This window comes from Pristiophorus japonicus, chromosome 4, assembly GCF_044704955.1.
Source record: "Pristiophorus japonicus isolate sPriJap1 chromosome 4, sPriJap1.hap1, whole genome shotgun sequence".
NCBI classification, from domain to species: domain Eukaryota; kingdom Metazoa; phylum Chordata; class Chondrichthyes; family Pristiophoridae; genus Pristiophorus; species Pristiophorus japonicus.
Genome location: NC_091980.1, coordinates 166,605,465 through 166,621,649, shown reverse-complemented (window position 1 = coordinate 166,621,649; position 16,185 = coordinate 166,605,465). Strand labels below are relative to the sequence as shown.

At 46.7% G+C, this 16,185-nt stretch overlaps 1 protein-coding gene across 8 annotated transcripts in view; it reads right to left on the bottom strand.

Annotated features, from left to right (window-relative positions):
• mta1 (metastasis associated 1) overlaps positions 1–16,185 on the bottom strand; it is a 161,601-nt gene that overhangs the window by 105,324 nt on the left and 40,092 nt on the right. Inside the window, exon 1 of one of the 8 annotated variants that reach the window (XM_070878812.1) lies at positions 413–567. The exons of the other annotated variants lie outside the window; for them this stretch is intronic. The gene's annotated coding sequence lies outside the window, so the exon portion shown is untranslated. Of the gene's footprint in view, positions 1–412; positions 568–16,185 lie in introns of those variants that run through there. 8 annotated transcript variants of the gene reach the window in all.

Sequence of the window (16,185 nt, the reverse complement as noted above, 5' to 3'; positions counted from 1 at the left end):
TAGGAGCAACTGGTGGAGAACGGACTATCTTAGAAATCGCAATTCTCCACATTTTTTTTTCTGCAGTTCTAGTCAGTTAGAACAGTTCCACTTTGGAACATAATTTTTTCTTCAAAAGGGGGCATGTCCGGCCACTGACGCCTGATTTCAAAGTTTCCACAGTGAAAACGTACACCAAACTAACTTAGAATGGAGCAAGTGAAGATTTTTGTAGAACTGAAAAAACCTGTTCTACACATTAAAAAATCAGGCGCAGGTTACAAATTAGGCGTCCAGAACGAGGGGGGGAGGAGGGAAGTCATTAAATTCTACAATAAATCCTTAGTTATACTTATACAAATATTATACAAATAAATCCAACCTGAATAAAAATTTATAAACAAAGAAAAGATTAAATAAACCATGTTCCTACCTGTGTGAAAGTTCTTCAGGCAGGCCTTTAGGAAGCGGTTTGCCGTCGGGATCGAAGGCTGAACGGGCCGGGTCCAAGATTTTGGGCAGGGCCCGTCCCCAGACCCAGAGGTAGGTGGCGTTCGGTCGGGTCGGGGAGAGAGGTTCGGTTCGAGTCGGGGGGGGGGCGGAAAGAGAGGGAGGGGGAGGGGGGGGAGAGGGAGGGCGGGGGAGAGAGGGAGGGGGAGGGGGGAGAGAGGGCGGGGGAGGGGGAGGGGGAGGGGTGGGGGGGAAGAGGGAGGTCAGGTCGGGGAGGGGGAGGTCAGGTCAGATCCAGTCCGGGGCCGGGAGTAGAGTCGGGTCGAGTCGGGGGGGGGGCTGCAGGAGCGGCAGCGACAGGCGGGTCGAGTCGGGTGGGGGGGGGCGGTGTGAAGCAAGAGCGGCAGACGGGTTGGGTCCGGGGGGGAAGCAGGAGCGGCAGCGACAGGCGGGTCGAGTCGGGTCCGGGGGGGTGAGCAGGAGCGGCAGCGGCAGACGGGTTGGGTCCGGGGGGGGGGGGGGGGGGGAGCAGGAGCGGCAGATGGGTCTGGTCGGGGCGGGGGGGAAAGCAGGAGCTGGCCGTGGGAGGAGCCTTATTCACGCAGCCCCAGTGAGGCCATTGGGCCAGGGCTAGGGGCTGCGTGCTTCGGGCCCCTCCCACACAGTTTCGGGCGCCTGGAGCTACTGCACTTGCGTGCCCACTGCAGCGCGCATGTGCAGAGGTCCCGGCACTGTTTTCAGCGCAGGGACCTGGCTCCGCCCCCCTACTGCTCCTGCTGCGCCGCGCCGAGGGCCAGAGGACCTGCAGGGAGGTGGAGAATACGGAGGGTTTTTTTTAAGCGCACTTTGTGGCACGAAAAACGGGCACCCAGCTCGGAGGGGCGCCCGTTTTTTATCGTGTGGAAACTTGGGCCCTCAGTGTGGTGCTGAGGGCGTGCTGCAGTGTCGGAGGTGCCGTCTCTCAGATGAGACTTTAAACCGAGGCCCCCTCAGGTAGACGTAAAAGATCCTTTTACGGCATCCCGGCCAATATTTACCCCTCAACCATCATTACTAAAGCAGGTTATCTGGTCATTCTCTCACTGCTGTTTGTGCAGATTGGCTGCCCCATTTCCGATAGTACAAGGATTAAACACCAAAAATACTTCATTGGCTGTAAAGCACTTTGGGATGTCCTGAAGTTGTGAAGGGCGCTATATAAATGCAAGTTCTTTCTTTCTCTGATGAACTCATTGAGCTATTGGGGGAGCTGCTGCCTCCTTCATATTGCAGCCCTACCACCAAAGTCAGCTCTGCTGCAACCAGTAGCACGGTCATTTGCTGCGTTAGTAGTTAGGTATCCCAAGTGGGGAATTCCCTCTTCAAATCGCCAGTCATGTTAAGTTCTTAAGTGCCGCCCCCTCCGCCCTCCGTTTTGTTTACCGAAGCTTTCACTAATTATTAGGCGTCCGTTTGAAGCTGTACTCAATGTCTAGACACCTAGCCATCCCATCAACTGAGCCGACAAGACCCCATCTGCCATTCTGAAACCTCAGGAAACAGCCGTGGGAGTTCAGAGACTTTTTTTTATATAGACAGAGAAGCGTTTTTAAAAAGGAAGGTTTTCTACAAGGAAGTGACCCAGAGCAACGGCGATGCACTATGGGAAATGAAACTAGAGGAACGGGGCGGGGGGGAAACGGTGGGAGGGGGAAAGGGGGAAAGGGGAACATTAGCTTCAGGTAACGGCGGTTAGAAAATATAAATTAATCTGGCCCGTTTGTCCCTGTGCAGCTGCTCCCCAGGCAATCCTGGATTTCTGCCAAGCCTGCAGACTCAATTGGGAGCCCAGCCCAGTCAATGTGACTGATGCCTCAGCACACAAAGGGAACTCAATGACGACAACCACATAGCAACGGCTAACAGGCAGGGGCGGAAGGTGCAGAGATTAGTAGCAATGTACCAGCTAGTCATACCACCCACTCACCCACCTCCAGCACCACTCTCCCTAACCGCTGGTCACCGTCGCACAGAGGAATACAGGAATTGCCAGACAAAGACCGAGATCTATCATCTACCACCATCCTGGTAGTCTCAGAATGGAGTGGTTCATAGAATCATAGAATGATACAGCACAAAAGGAGGCCATTTGCCTATCGTGCTGGTGCCATTTCTTTGGTAGAGCTATCCAATTAGTCCCACTCCCCTGCTCTTTCTCCGTAGGTCTGTACATTTTTCTCCTTCAAGTATTCATGCAGTTCCCTTTTGAAAGTTACTGTTAAAACTGCTTCCACCGCCCTTCCAGGTAGTATATTCCAGATCATAACCTCGCGCTGCGTGAAAAAAATTATCTTCTGGTTCTTTTGCTAATTATCTTAAATCTGTGTCTTCTGGCGACAGACCCTTGTTGACTAATCATAATCATCAATCGTTTTCAATTAATCTAAATCAGACCCAGACTTGAGGTGAAGAAAATCCCAGTGGTGGAGAACTTTGAGAACCACAGGATGAGGCGACTCCCATCACAAAGGAAGGGGTAAATTTTCACATGACCATTTCATAAGAACATAAGAAATTGGACCAGGAGTAGGCCATTTGGCCCCTCGAGCCTGCTCCGCCATTTGATAAGATCATGGCTGCTCTGATCCTGGGCTCAGCTCCACTTCCCTGCCCTTCATAACCCTTTACTCCCTTATCGCTCAAAAATCTGTCTTCATCGCCACCTTAAATAAAGCCAATGACCCAGTGTCCACAGGTCTCTGGGGCAGAGAATTCCACAGATTTACAACCCTCAGAGAAGAAATTCCTCCTCATCTCAGTTTTAAATGGGCAGTCCCCTTATTCTGAAACTATGCCCCCTAGTTCTAGATTCCCCCATGAGTGGAAACACCCTCTCTGCATCTGCCTTGTCAAGCCCCCTCATTATCTTATGTTTCAATAAGATCACCTCTTATTCTTCTAAACTCCAATGAGTATAGGCCCAACCTACTCAACCTTTCTTCATAAATCAAACCCTTCATCTCAGGAATCAACCGAGTCAATCTTCTCTGAACTGCCTCCAATGCAAGTATATCCCTCTTTAAATAATGAGACCAAAACTGTATGCAGTACTCTAGGTGTGGCCTCACCAATACCCTGTACAATTGCAGCAGGAGTTTTCTGCTTTTATACTCTATCCCCCTTGCAATAAAGGCTAATATTCCATTTGCCTTCCTGATTACTTGTTGTACCTGCATACTAACCTTTTGTATTTCGTGCACAAAGGACCCCCCAGGTCCCTCTGTACTGCAGCATTTTGTAATTTGTATCCATTTAAATAATAATTTGCTTTTTTATTTTTGCTGCTAAAGTGGATAAGCTCACACTTTCCCACATTATACTTCATCTGTCAAATTTTTGCACACTCACTTAGCAAGTCTATATCCCTTTTCAGATTTTTTGTGTCCTCCTCACAACTTGCTTTCCCACCCATCTTTGTATCATCAGCAAACTTGGCTACCTTACACTCAGTCCCGTCATCCAAGTCATTAATATAGATTGTAAATAGTTGAGGCCCCAGCACCGATCCCTGTGGCACTCCACTAGTTACTGTTTGCCAACCGGAGAATGACCAATTTATTCCGACTCTCTGTTTTCTGTAAGTTAGCCAATCCTCTATTCATGCTAATATATTACCCCTAACCCCGTGAGCTCTTATCTTGTACAGTAACCTTTTATGTGGCACCTTATCGAATGCCGACCGAGGCAAGCAGAGCAAGCGGTTGGCAGTAGCAATGTGTTATCCAAGAGGCGGAGTGAACAGTGACTCCTTGCCTGCAGTCAATTGCATATAGTGAACAACCCCCCCCACCTTGCCATTATATGACTGTCCCCTAGCGATTTGCTCAACCTCAATGAATCTAGTCTCTTGTGGGGGGGGGGGGGGGTGAGCGGGGGGAGTCACTCTCAGTCATTGGGTGTAAATTTTAATCGAGCCCACCCATCCAGAAACCAATGGGATCAGATGGAATGGTGGTTTTACATCCCATCCAATATTACCCTTCTTTGACCTCCTCCCTGTTTCCTTCCCTCAGAATCCATTCGCTCTCTTTCCGTCTATTGGGAAGCCCCACTTTCTCCTGAATTGCCAAGTAGGCAGATCTCCTTATGAGTATAGGTACTTTGGAATCTATCAACGAATATAAAAAGTAATAGTAAAGTATTCTTCAGGCACATAAATACTAAAAGAAAAATTTAGATAGGGATACGGCACGAAGAGATACACGTGATAAACTCATAGGTAATAACAGCGAAATGTCAGAAATACTGAATAATTACTTGCCTTGGTATTTACCAAGCAGACAAACATGGTGGATGTGACATTAGAAGAATAGACCAGAAAAAGATATAAAGATATTTAAGATAGAATTGGGGGCGGGGAGGGAGGAGGGGATAATTGATAAACGACTAAGAGGATAAAACCCCTGGTCGGAATAGATTACATCCGCGCATATTAAAAGAAGTTAGGGTAGAGAAAGTGAAAGCATTATTACATATGTATAAAAATTAATTAGAAAAGAGGATAATGGCAGAGGACTGGTGTACAGCGAATGTGGTTCCTGTATTTTAAAAGAGAAACAGAGCAAGTCCAGGGAACTATAGACCAATGAGCTTAACACTGGTGGTAGGAAAGATAATAGCATCCTTATGTACGAGAAAGACACCTAGAATTTCAAAACATGAGAGAGAGTAGTCAGCGTGGATATCAAAATGGTAGGTCATGCTTGACCAACCTTGAATTCTTGAAGTAACTGAAAGGGTAGATAAGGGCAATGCAGCAGACATCATATATTTGGATTTTCAAATGGCCTTCGATAAGATATCACATAGTAGAGTCATGACCAATGTTCCCAATAATTTTGCTTGGCGCCGTGCAGCCCATTCAAAATACTGCGCAAGTGCTGTTTTTGTATTGAAAAGTCAGCAAGTCGGCTGCGCAGATTCTCTGGAGCGCTGCGCGGACGTGCTTACAGAGAACATTGCTCATGATTAAGGTCATAACATGTGGAGTCAGGGAACAAGTAGCAGAATGGATATAACAAGCTGGCTACTAAATAGAAAACAGAGTAGGGGTAAAAGATAGTTACTTAGACTGTCAAAAAGGTGTGAAGTGGTATTCCACAAGGATCGGTGCTGGGACCATTGTTGTTCAACATTTACATAAACCATTTGGACTCGAGAATTGGAAATACAATGTCAAAATTTGCGGATGACACCATGGGCTCAATTTTGGCCCAGCCCATTTTTCGGCTCACTTACCGGAGATGCGCCGTTTTTCTCCGTTCAGAAGTGAGCCGAAAAATTTCCTTCCCACTTTGGCCGCTGTCCAGCCTCCTCCTTGTGGTCGCGCAGCGTGGCCAGTCGAGTCAGGGGTGGAGCCAGCGTCCTGTGCCGAAAACAGTTCCGGGACGTCTGCACATGCGCAGTGGAGTGTCCACGCATGCGCAGTAGCTCCTCACCCCCAGCCTCTCTGTGTTTTGCTGCAGCCGCTCTGTGGAACCCGATGCTGGCCACTGGAATCCACAGCCTTTCCGTGTCTTGCTGCAGCCGCTGTGTGAGACCCAATGCCGGCCAAATATTGTGATTAGGGGTACGGAGTGGCAATTGCACAGACTGCTTTGTTCCGTTTGATTTGAAGCTTTAATCATTTTAATCTTAGAAATCGCACCAGGAGGCCACTTGGCCAGCGCTAGGGGCGGGCGGGCAGGAGAATTGATAGAAATCATTCAGGCAGGAGCACTATCAGTTCTCCTGCACGCCCATCCCTAGCCCAGGCCGAGTGGCCTCCCGCACTGGCCGGCCCGCTGCCAGTGAAGGTTGGACCTACTTCAATTTTTTATTTGTTACTGAATGCTTATTACTTTTTGTTTGCGAGGTTTAGTGGTTTGTAAGGCTTGGTGCTTTAGGTGCAGGTCCTCTTCGCTTCCCTTCCCATCCCTATCCCAGGCCGAATGGCCTCCAATGTACCTACCTGTGCCGATTTCTTAACTCTCCGCAAGGGTTTTCTGAAGTGGTCACATAGGCTGGCCCAAGTAGATTTGGAGTAACTATTAGCTGGCCAAAGTTGCCTAAATGGGCAGAAATGGAGTAGGTGGCTGGTAACACCCACTTTTGAGGGGAAAAAAACTAAAAAAATCGTAACTGACTCAGTTACACTGGTACAAATTGACTGTGGTAAGTGGGAATTTTTAAGTTATGCCAGAAAAACCAAGTTACTCCAAGAAAAACGGAGCAACTCCTGGCCAAAATTGAGCCCCAAATTAGGAACTGTAGTTAATACAGGAGACTGCGGCAAAATACGGGAAAACATTAATAAACTTGGCAAATAAACATCAATGTAGAAAAGTGTGAAGTAATACATTTTGAAAGGAAGAATAAGGAGACAACATGGTCCTTGGAAAATACAGGGTATGTGCCTAAATGGGGTAAAGGAGCAGAAGGATGTGGAGGTACAGATACACAAATCATTGAAAGTAGCGGCGCAGGTTAATAAGGTCAAAAAAAGGCAAACAAAGCACTGGGCTTAATTTCTAGAGGGATAGAATTGAAAAGCAGAGAAGTTATGTTAGTATAGAACCTTGGTTACACCACACTTTGAGTACTGTGAATAGTTTTGATCTCATTATAAAAAGGATATAGAAACATAGAAAGTAGGTGCAGGAGTAGGCCATTCGGCCCTTCGAGCCTGCACCACCATTCAATATGATGATGGCTGATCATGCAACTTCAGTACCCCATTCCTGCTTTCTCTCCATACCCCTTGATCCCTTTAGCTGTAAGGGCCACATCTAACTCCCTTTTGAATATATCTAACGAACTGGCCTCAACAACTTTCTGTGGTAGAGAATTCCACAGGTTCACCACTCTCTGAGTGAAGAAGTTTCTCCTCATCTCGGTCCTAAATGGCTTACCCCTTATCCTTAGACTGTGTCCCCTGGTTCTGGACTTCCCCAACATCGGGAACATTCTTCCTACATCTAACCTGTCCAATCCCGTCAGAATTTTATATGTTTCTATGATATAGAGGCACGACAGAAGGTACAAAAAAAGATTTACTGGAATACTATCAGAATTGAGAGGTTATATCCATCAGGAAAGATTTAACAGGCTGGGCTCTTTTCTCTAGAAAAAAGATTGAGAGGTGTCCTGATAGAGGTCTTTAAGATTATGAATGGGTAGACGTAAAGATGATGTTTCCACTTGTGGTCTGCACAGAGCGGCATTAAATGGAATACACTTAAACAGAGTATTTTATGTGGAAATTTGGAAGAGGGGGAAAGAGTTGCTGCTTTTTCCCTGCACTACTTGTAGTGCTTTGTGTTACAGGTAGATATTTAATTTCATTACCCATAACTTAATCTACATCAATTAAGCGGCCAAGAAACTAAACTGTAAACTAAGTTACTTAATTCCAAATGTAATGAAACAGAACAAGGTCATATAGGGATGGCAGTGCAGGTGGTGTGCCGCAACTGCAGCATGTGGGAGTTTGTGAAGAGCATTGTGATCCCAGCCAACCACGTTTGCTGCCTGTGTGGATGAGGGTATATGTGGATGCAGGATGGATGAGCAAGCTGACCATGGCACCATGCTGCAGGAGCCCATTCAAGTGGGGGTAGTGAAAGGGAATGTCGTTGCGATAGGGGACAGTTTAGTCGGAGGGATAGATACTGTTGTCTGCAGCCGCGACCGGGAGTTGTGAAGGTTGTGCTGCCTGCCAGGGTTAAAGACATCTCCGCGTGGCAGATGAGCTTGGAGTGGGAAGGGGAGGATCCAGTTGTCGTGGTCCACGCGGAAACCAATAACACAGGTAGAACTAGGAATGAGGTTCTGCTGAGAGAGTTTGAGGAGTTGGGGTCCAAATTAAAATGCAGAACCTCAAAGGTAATCATCTCTGGATTTGTTACCTGAGCCACCCACCAATTGGCATAGGGATAAGCAGATTAGAAAGTTAAATTAACTTTCTCAAAAAGGTGGTGTGGGAGGCAGGGGTTTTGCTTCGTGGGCCACTGGCACCAGTACTGGGAAAAGAGGGAACTGTTCCGTTGGGATGGGTTGCTCTTAAACTGGGCTGGAACCAAGTGTCCTGGCAAATCGAATAACTAGGGCAGTAGACAGTGCTTTAAACCCTGAAGGGAGATTGGCTGGGGGGTGGGGGCGGTGCAGGGGAGAGGATTCTGGAAAGAGTAAATTTAAAAGCGAGAGAAATGTCAAGACTTTAGAGCAGAGCAGGGTTTTGGGTAAAAATAAGCAGAATAAGGTCAGGAAGGGACAGTGATGACTGGGTAGATGCAGGGAGGATGTTTCCCCTGGCTGGGGAGTCTAGAACAAGGGGTCACAGTCTCAGAATAAGTGGTCGGCCATTTAGGGCTGAGATGAGGAGAAATTTCTTCACTCAAGAGTGTGATCAATCTTTGGAATTCTCAACCCATGTGGGCGATGGAGGCTCAGTCATTGAGTCTCTTCAAGACAGAGATCAATAGATTTTTGGATATTAAGGGAATCAAGGGATATGGAGATAGTACAGGAAAGTGGTGTTGAGGTAGAGGATCAGCCATGATCTTATTGAATGGCAGAGCAGGCTCGAGGGGCCGACTCCTGCTCCTATTTCTTATGTTCTTGCGGGACAGACCAGAACTAGGGGACATGAATATAATAAGTTAGTCACTGATAAATCCAATAAGGAATTCGGGAGAAACTTCTTTACCCAGAGAGTGGTGAGAATGTGGAACTTGCTGCCACTAGGTGTAGTTGAGGTGAATATTATAGATGCTTTTAAGGGGAAGCTAGGAAGACACGTGAGGGAGAAAATAATAAGATATGCTGATGCAGCTACATGAAGTAGGGTGGGAGGAGTCTCGTGTGGAGCATAAACATTGGCATAGATCTGTTGGGCTGAATTGGTCTGTTTCTGTGCTGAAAATTCTATCCACTACTTTGCATCGAACAGGTTACTCAGTGGAGAGTAAGCAACAGGGCTGCAAATATCCGTCCTTAGAATGGAACTCATGAAAAGTACAAACTGCTATTCAGATTGTCACAGGAATTAGTAATTTATCAGTCGTGGCTCAGTGGTAGCACTCTTGCCCGAGTTAAAAGGTCCTGCTCCAGAGACTTGAACACAAATCCAGGCTGACACTCCGGTGGTGCCGTACTGAGAGAGCGCCGCACTGACGGAGGTGTCGTTTTTCGGATGAGACAATAAACTGAACAGAGCCTGCTCTGCCATTCAATAAGATCATGGCTGATCCTCAACCTCAACACCACTGTACTGCACTATCCCCATATCCCTTTATTCCCTTAATATCCAAAAATCTATCGATCTCTGTCTTGATTCAGTTATATTGTATTCATGTCTGCCCTTTCAGGTTGACTTAAAAGTTTCAACAACAGCAACAACTTGTATTTAAATAGCGCCTTTAACATAGCAAAATGTCCTAAGGCTGCTTGAATGAGCTTTCAACCACATAGCCACAGTATAACTGAGACCGCCTATTCCCACCACCGTAACATTACTCGTTTCCTCACTTGCCTCAGCTCATCTGCTGCTGAAGTCCTCATCTGTGCCTTTGTTATCTCTAGACTTGACTATTCCAACGCACTCCTGGCTGGTCTCCCACATTCTACACTACGTAAACTAAAGGTGACCCAGAACTCGGCTGTCCATGTCCTAACTCGCACAAAGTCCCGCTCACCCATTACCCCTGTGCTCGCTGACCTGCAGTGGCCTCCAGTTAAGCAACGCCTCAATTTCAAAATTCTCATCCTTATTTTCAAATCCCTCCATGGCCTCGGCCCTCCCTATCGCTGTAATCTTCTCCAGCCTCTCAAACCACCCCCCCCCACCAACTCGATATTTCTGCACTCCTCTAATTCTGCTCTATTGAGCATAACTGATTATAATCGTTCAACCATTGGTGGCCATGCCTTCTTCGGTTGCCTCAGCCCTAAGCTCTGGAACTCCCTGCCTCAACCTTTGCTTCTCTACCTCTCTTTCCTCCTTCAAGATGCTCCTTAAAACATACGTCTTCCTGCCCTAATTTTTACTTGTGCGGCTCAGTGTCAAATTTTTAATCGCATAATAATCCTGTGAAGATGCTATATAAATACAAGTTGTTGTTGTTGTTGCAGTAAGGTGCTTCACATGAGCGTTATAAAACAAAATCTGACACCGAGCCACAGAAGGAGCCACTGAGCCAATGAACGATTATCATCAGGGATGCTCAAGAGGCCAGAATTAGAGAAGCGCAGACATCTCAGAGGGTTGCGGGGCTGGAGGAGGTTACAGCAATAGGGAGAGGCGAGGCTATAGAGGGATTTAAAAACAAGGGTGAGAATTTTAAAATTGAGGCGTTGCCCAAGTCCAAAGATTGTATTAAAGTAAAGGAATCATGATTGCTGCCGAGGAAGCGAGAACTGACCTACATAATTTATTGTTGATTCTCGGGATATGGACATCGCTGGCAAGGCCAGAATTTATTGTGGTGGTGGTGGAAGGCCTTCCCATTAAACCACTGAAGTCCATGTGGTGATAGTGCTCCCACGATGGCGTTAGCAAGGGAATTCCAAGCTATTGATCCAACAACGATTGTGCTTCTATTCGCTAACATTGATGGAGAGAGGAATCCTCGCTATTTATGTTGAGGGGTTGATATCAATAAAACCCTGGACTTTAGGGAATGGCAACAAATATTGCAGTGACCCCTCATTTGGCTGCCGCTTTTCCACGGGGAAACTGCCGATGGTGCTTACCCAAGAAGAAAATATGCCAGTGATCTGCTTGATGAGTCTATACACTGCAGATTGACTGAAGTTGCTGATGGTCCCTGAGAAAGCTTGGAAAAAGCTAGAAGCGTAAAAGTGTCATCGTTTCGGTCAATGTTATCTGCATATCAGATTCCAATGAATGGTGTAGCTCTGTGTAGACAGTGAAAGGCCATGTCGAGAAGACCCCAATAATTCTAATAATTTTATTAAACATTGCTCAATATTAAAAAAATGTACTCACAAACTAAAATTCTGCATTGTAATCAGGTTCTAAGAAATCATATTCAGGACAAGATTAGAACCCAGGGTAAGGATAGCATTAGATTTTTAAAGTATGAAATTAAAGCAAGCAGGGTGGTAATAGCAGTATTGAAACATGGGGATAATACATTTTGGGTACTACAACGCTAAGCTAGAATAAATTCTGGGTGATAGAGGCTAGAGTGCGTTTCGGATGATGCAACAGCAAACTGATCATATTGTGTGAGGTACTGATAAGACGACCATTTGATCACATTGTTTGGGCGATCTCGGCCAGGACCCCGCAAAGAAACCAGATCAGTGGGAAAACAAAGCCTCAGGATCTACATCGGAGTATTGCATTCAAGGTGCAGCGGGAGATCGCGGTGGAGGTGCAGCGAGTCTTTTTGCGGTGGAGGAGCGGTGAGGGATCGTGGCGAAGGTGCGACAGATGAGGATACAGGGCCCAGAAGAGCCATGGGCCCATGGGCAGCACGGGCCAGCCCACATTGCGACATGTGTGCGCACTGGGTCCGTGCAGCAGAGCAGGTCTCCAGTCGTCCTGGTTCAACCCTTGCCACTGGATAATGGCCTAGCCTGTCAAGCCCGTGAGGTGGCTGATGTGCAACGGTCATCACACATTAAAAAAATCCACGCATGGGCATCTTCCACCCCCTCAATTGGAGTTCAGGGCTGAAACATCGGGTCCTTCATTGAAACATCTGTGAACTCATGTGGAAGTAAGTCATCCTCGTTCGAGGGACCGCCAATGATGAGATGGTGAGATGAGGGTTATTGATCAAAGGAAGTAAGGGCAGATTGGTGAGATTAAGATCGTCACACAATCCAACAATGAGTTTGCATATTAATTAAGTGGGTTTGTATGCAAAGTGAACAATACAAGACTTAATCGTGGAACAACGTCAACTTGCATTTATATAGCGCCTTTAACTTGGGCAACGTCTCGATTTCAAAATACTCATCTTTTTTTTCACATCCCTACATAGACTCTCCCCTCCCTATTGCAGTAACCTTCTCCAGCCCAACAACCCTCTGAGATGTCGTCGGAGGCGGAGCGGGACGTTGGTGAGGCCTACAAGAGGCCCAGCAGTTGCAGGGAGCAGCGGCAGCGTCGTCGGAGGCGAGCCGGTGCAGCTGCAGCGGGGAGGCAAAAAAGAAGTAGAAAGAAATTGAAAGGTGACTTCACAGCCAAGGGGGTAAGTGATTGGTAAGTAGTTTTTCTTCTTTTTCTTTATCAGTAAGTAACCTTTAGCATTATTGTTGCCAATTTAAGTTTATCTAAGGATTAAGTCATCGCAGGACAGCTCGGACATGTGTTATGCTCCTCCTGTACTATGTGGGAAGTCAGGGACGCTTCCGGTTTCCCTGACGACTACATGTGCGGGAAGTGCATCCGCCTGCAGCTCCTGACGGACCGCATTGCGACACTGGAGCTGCGGGTGGATGAACTCTGGAACATTGTAAGGGGAATAGATAGACGTTTCTGCAGCCGCAACCGAGACTCCAGGATGGTATGTTGCCTCCCTGGTGCAAAGGTCAAGGATGTCTCGGAGCGGGTGCAGGGCATTCTGAAAAGGGAGGGTGATCAGCCAGTTGTCATGGTGCACATAGGTACCAATGATATAGGTAAAAAACGGGATGAGGTCCTACAAGACGAATTTAGGGAGCTAGGAGCTAAATTAAAAAGTAGGACCTCAAAAGTAGTAATCTCAGGATTGCTACCAGTGCCACATGCTAGTCAGAGTAGGAATTGCAGGATAGCTCAGATGAATACGTGGCTTGAGGAGTGGTGCAGAAGGGAGGGATTCAAATTCCTGGGGCACTGGCACTGGTGGGACCAGTACAAACCGGACGGTCTGTGCCTGGGCAGGACTGGAACCAATGTCCGAGGGGGAGTGTTTGCTTCTGCTGTTGGGGAGGAGTTAAACTAATATGGCAGGGGGATGGTAACCTATGCAGGGAGACAAATGGAAGTAGAATGGGGGCAGAAGCAAAAGATAGAAAGAAGAAAAGTAAAAGTGGAGGACAGAGAAACCCAAGGCAAAAAGCAAAAAGGGCCACATGACAGCAAAATTTTAAAAGGGCAAAGTGTGTTAGAAAGACAAGCCTGAAGGCTCTGTGCCTCAATGCGAGGAGTATTCGGAATAAGGTGGATGAATTAACTGCGCAGATAGCAGTTAACGGGTATGATGTAAGTGGCATCACGGAGACACGGCTCCAGGGTGACCAAGGCTGGGAACTCAACATCCAGGGGTATTCAACATTTAGGAAGGATAGACAGAAAGGAAAAGGAGGCAGGGTGGCATTACTGGTTAAAGAGGAAATTAATGCAACAGCAAGAAAGGACATTAGTTTAGATGATGTGGAATCGGTATGGGTGGAGCTACGGAATGCCAAGAGGCAGAAAACGCTAGTGCGAGTTGTGTACAGACCACCAAACAGTAGTAGTAAGGTTAGGGACAGCATCAAACAAGAAATTAGGGATGCATGCAATAAAGGTACAGCAGATATCATGGGTGACTTTAATCTACATATTGATTGGGCTAACCAAACTGGTAGCAATGCGGTGGAGGAGGATTTCCTGGAGTGTATTAGGGATGGTTTTCTAGACCAATATGTCGAGGAACCAACTAGGGAGCTGGCATCCCAGACTGGGTGATGTGTAATGAGAAAGGACTAATTAGCAATCTTGTGCGAGGCCCCTTGGGGAAGAGTGACCATAACATGGTAGAATTCTTTATTAAGGTGGAGAATGGCACAGTTAATTCAGAAACTAGGGTCCTGAACTTAAGGAAAGGTAACTTCGACGGTTTGAGGCGTGAATTGGCTAGAATAGACTGGCAAATGATACTTAAAGGGTCGATGGTGGATAGGCAATGGCAAACATTTAAAGGTTACATGGATGAACTTCAGCAATTGTACATCCCTGTTCGGAGTAAAAATAAAACGGGGAAGGTGGCTCAACCGTGGCTAACAAGGGAAATTAAGGATAGCGTTAAATCCAAGGAAGAGGCATATAAATTGGCCAGAAAAAGCAACAAACCTGAGGACTGGGCGAAACTTAGAAATCAGCAGAGGAGGACAAAGGGTTTAATTAAGAGGGGGAAAATAGAGTACAAGAAGAAGCTTGTCGGGAACATAAAAACTGACTGCAAAAGCTTCTATAAATATGTGAAGAGAAAAAGATTAGAGAAGACAAACATAGGTCCCTTGCAGTCGGATTCAGGTGAATTTATAATGGGGAACAAAGAAATGGCAGACCAGTTGAACAAATACTTTGGTTCTGTCTTCACGAAGGAAGACACAAATAACCTTCCGGAAGTACCAAGAGAACGAGGGTCAAGTGAGGAGGAGGATCTGAAGGATATCCTTATTAGGCGGGAAATTGTGTTAGGGAAATTGAGGGGATCGAAGGCCGATAAATCCCCGGGGCCTGATAGTCTACATCCCAGAGTACTTAAGGAAGTGGCCCTAGAAATAGTGGATGCATTGGTGATCATTATCGACTCTGGATCCGTTCCTATGGACTGGAGGGTAGCTAATGTAACACCACTTTTTTTTTAAAAAGGAGGGAGAGAGAAAGCGGGTAATTAGCCTGACATCAATAGTGGAGAAAATGTTGGAATCAATTATTAAGGATGAAATAGCAGCGCATTTGGAAAGCAGTGACAGGATCAGTCCAATTCAGCATGGATTTATGAAGGGGAAATCATGCTTGACAAATCTTCTGGAATTTTTTGAGGATGTAACTAGTAGAGTGGACAAGGGAGAACCAGTGGATGTGGTGTATTTGGACTTCCAAAAGGCTTTTGACAAGGTCCCACACAAGAGATTGGTGTGCAAAACCAAAGCACATGGTATTGGGGGTAATATATTGACGTGGATAGAGAACTGGTTGGCAGACAGGAAGCAGAGAGTCGGGATAAACGGGTCCTTTTCAAAATGGCAGGCAGTGACCAGTAGAGTGCCACAGGGCTCAGTGCTGGGACCCCAGCTCTTTACACTATACATCAATGATTTGGATGAAGGAATTGAGTGTAATGTCTCCAAGCTTGCAGATGACACTAAACTAGGTGGCGGTGTGAGCTGTGAGGGGGATGCTAGGAGGCTGCAGGGTGACTTGGACAGATTAGGTGAGTCGGCAAATGTATGGCAGATGTAGTATAATGTGGATAAATGTGAGGTTATCCACTTTGGGGGCAAAAACGCGAAGACAGAATATTATCTGAATGGCGGCAGATTAGGAAAAGGGGAGGTGCAAAGAGACCTGGGTGTCATGGTTCATCAGTCATTGAAAGTTGGCATACAGGTACAGCAGGCGGTGAAGGCGGCAAATGGTATTTGGCCTTCATAGCTAGGGGATTGGAGTATAGGAGCAGGGAGATCTTACTGCAGTTGTACAGGGCCTTGGTGAGGCCTCACCTGGAATATTGTGTTCAGTTTTGGTCTCCTAATTTGAATAAGGACGTTCTTGCTCTTGAGGGAGTGCAGCGAAGGTTCACCAGACTTATTCCCGGGATGGCAGGACTGACATATGAGGAGAGACTGGATCAACTGGGCCTTTATTCATTGGAGTTTAGAAGGATGAGAGGGGATCTCGTGGAATCATATAAGATTCTGACGGGACGGGACAGGATAGATGCGGATAGAATGTTCCCGATGTTGGGGAAGTCCAGAATCAGGGGACACAGTCTTCGGATAAGGGGTAGG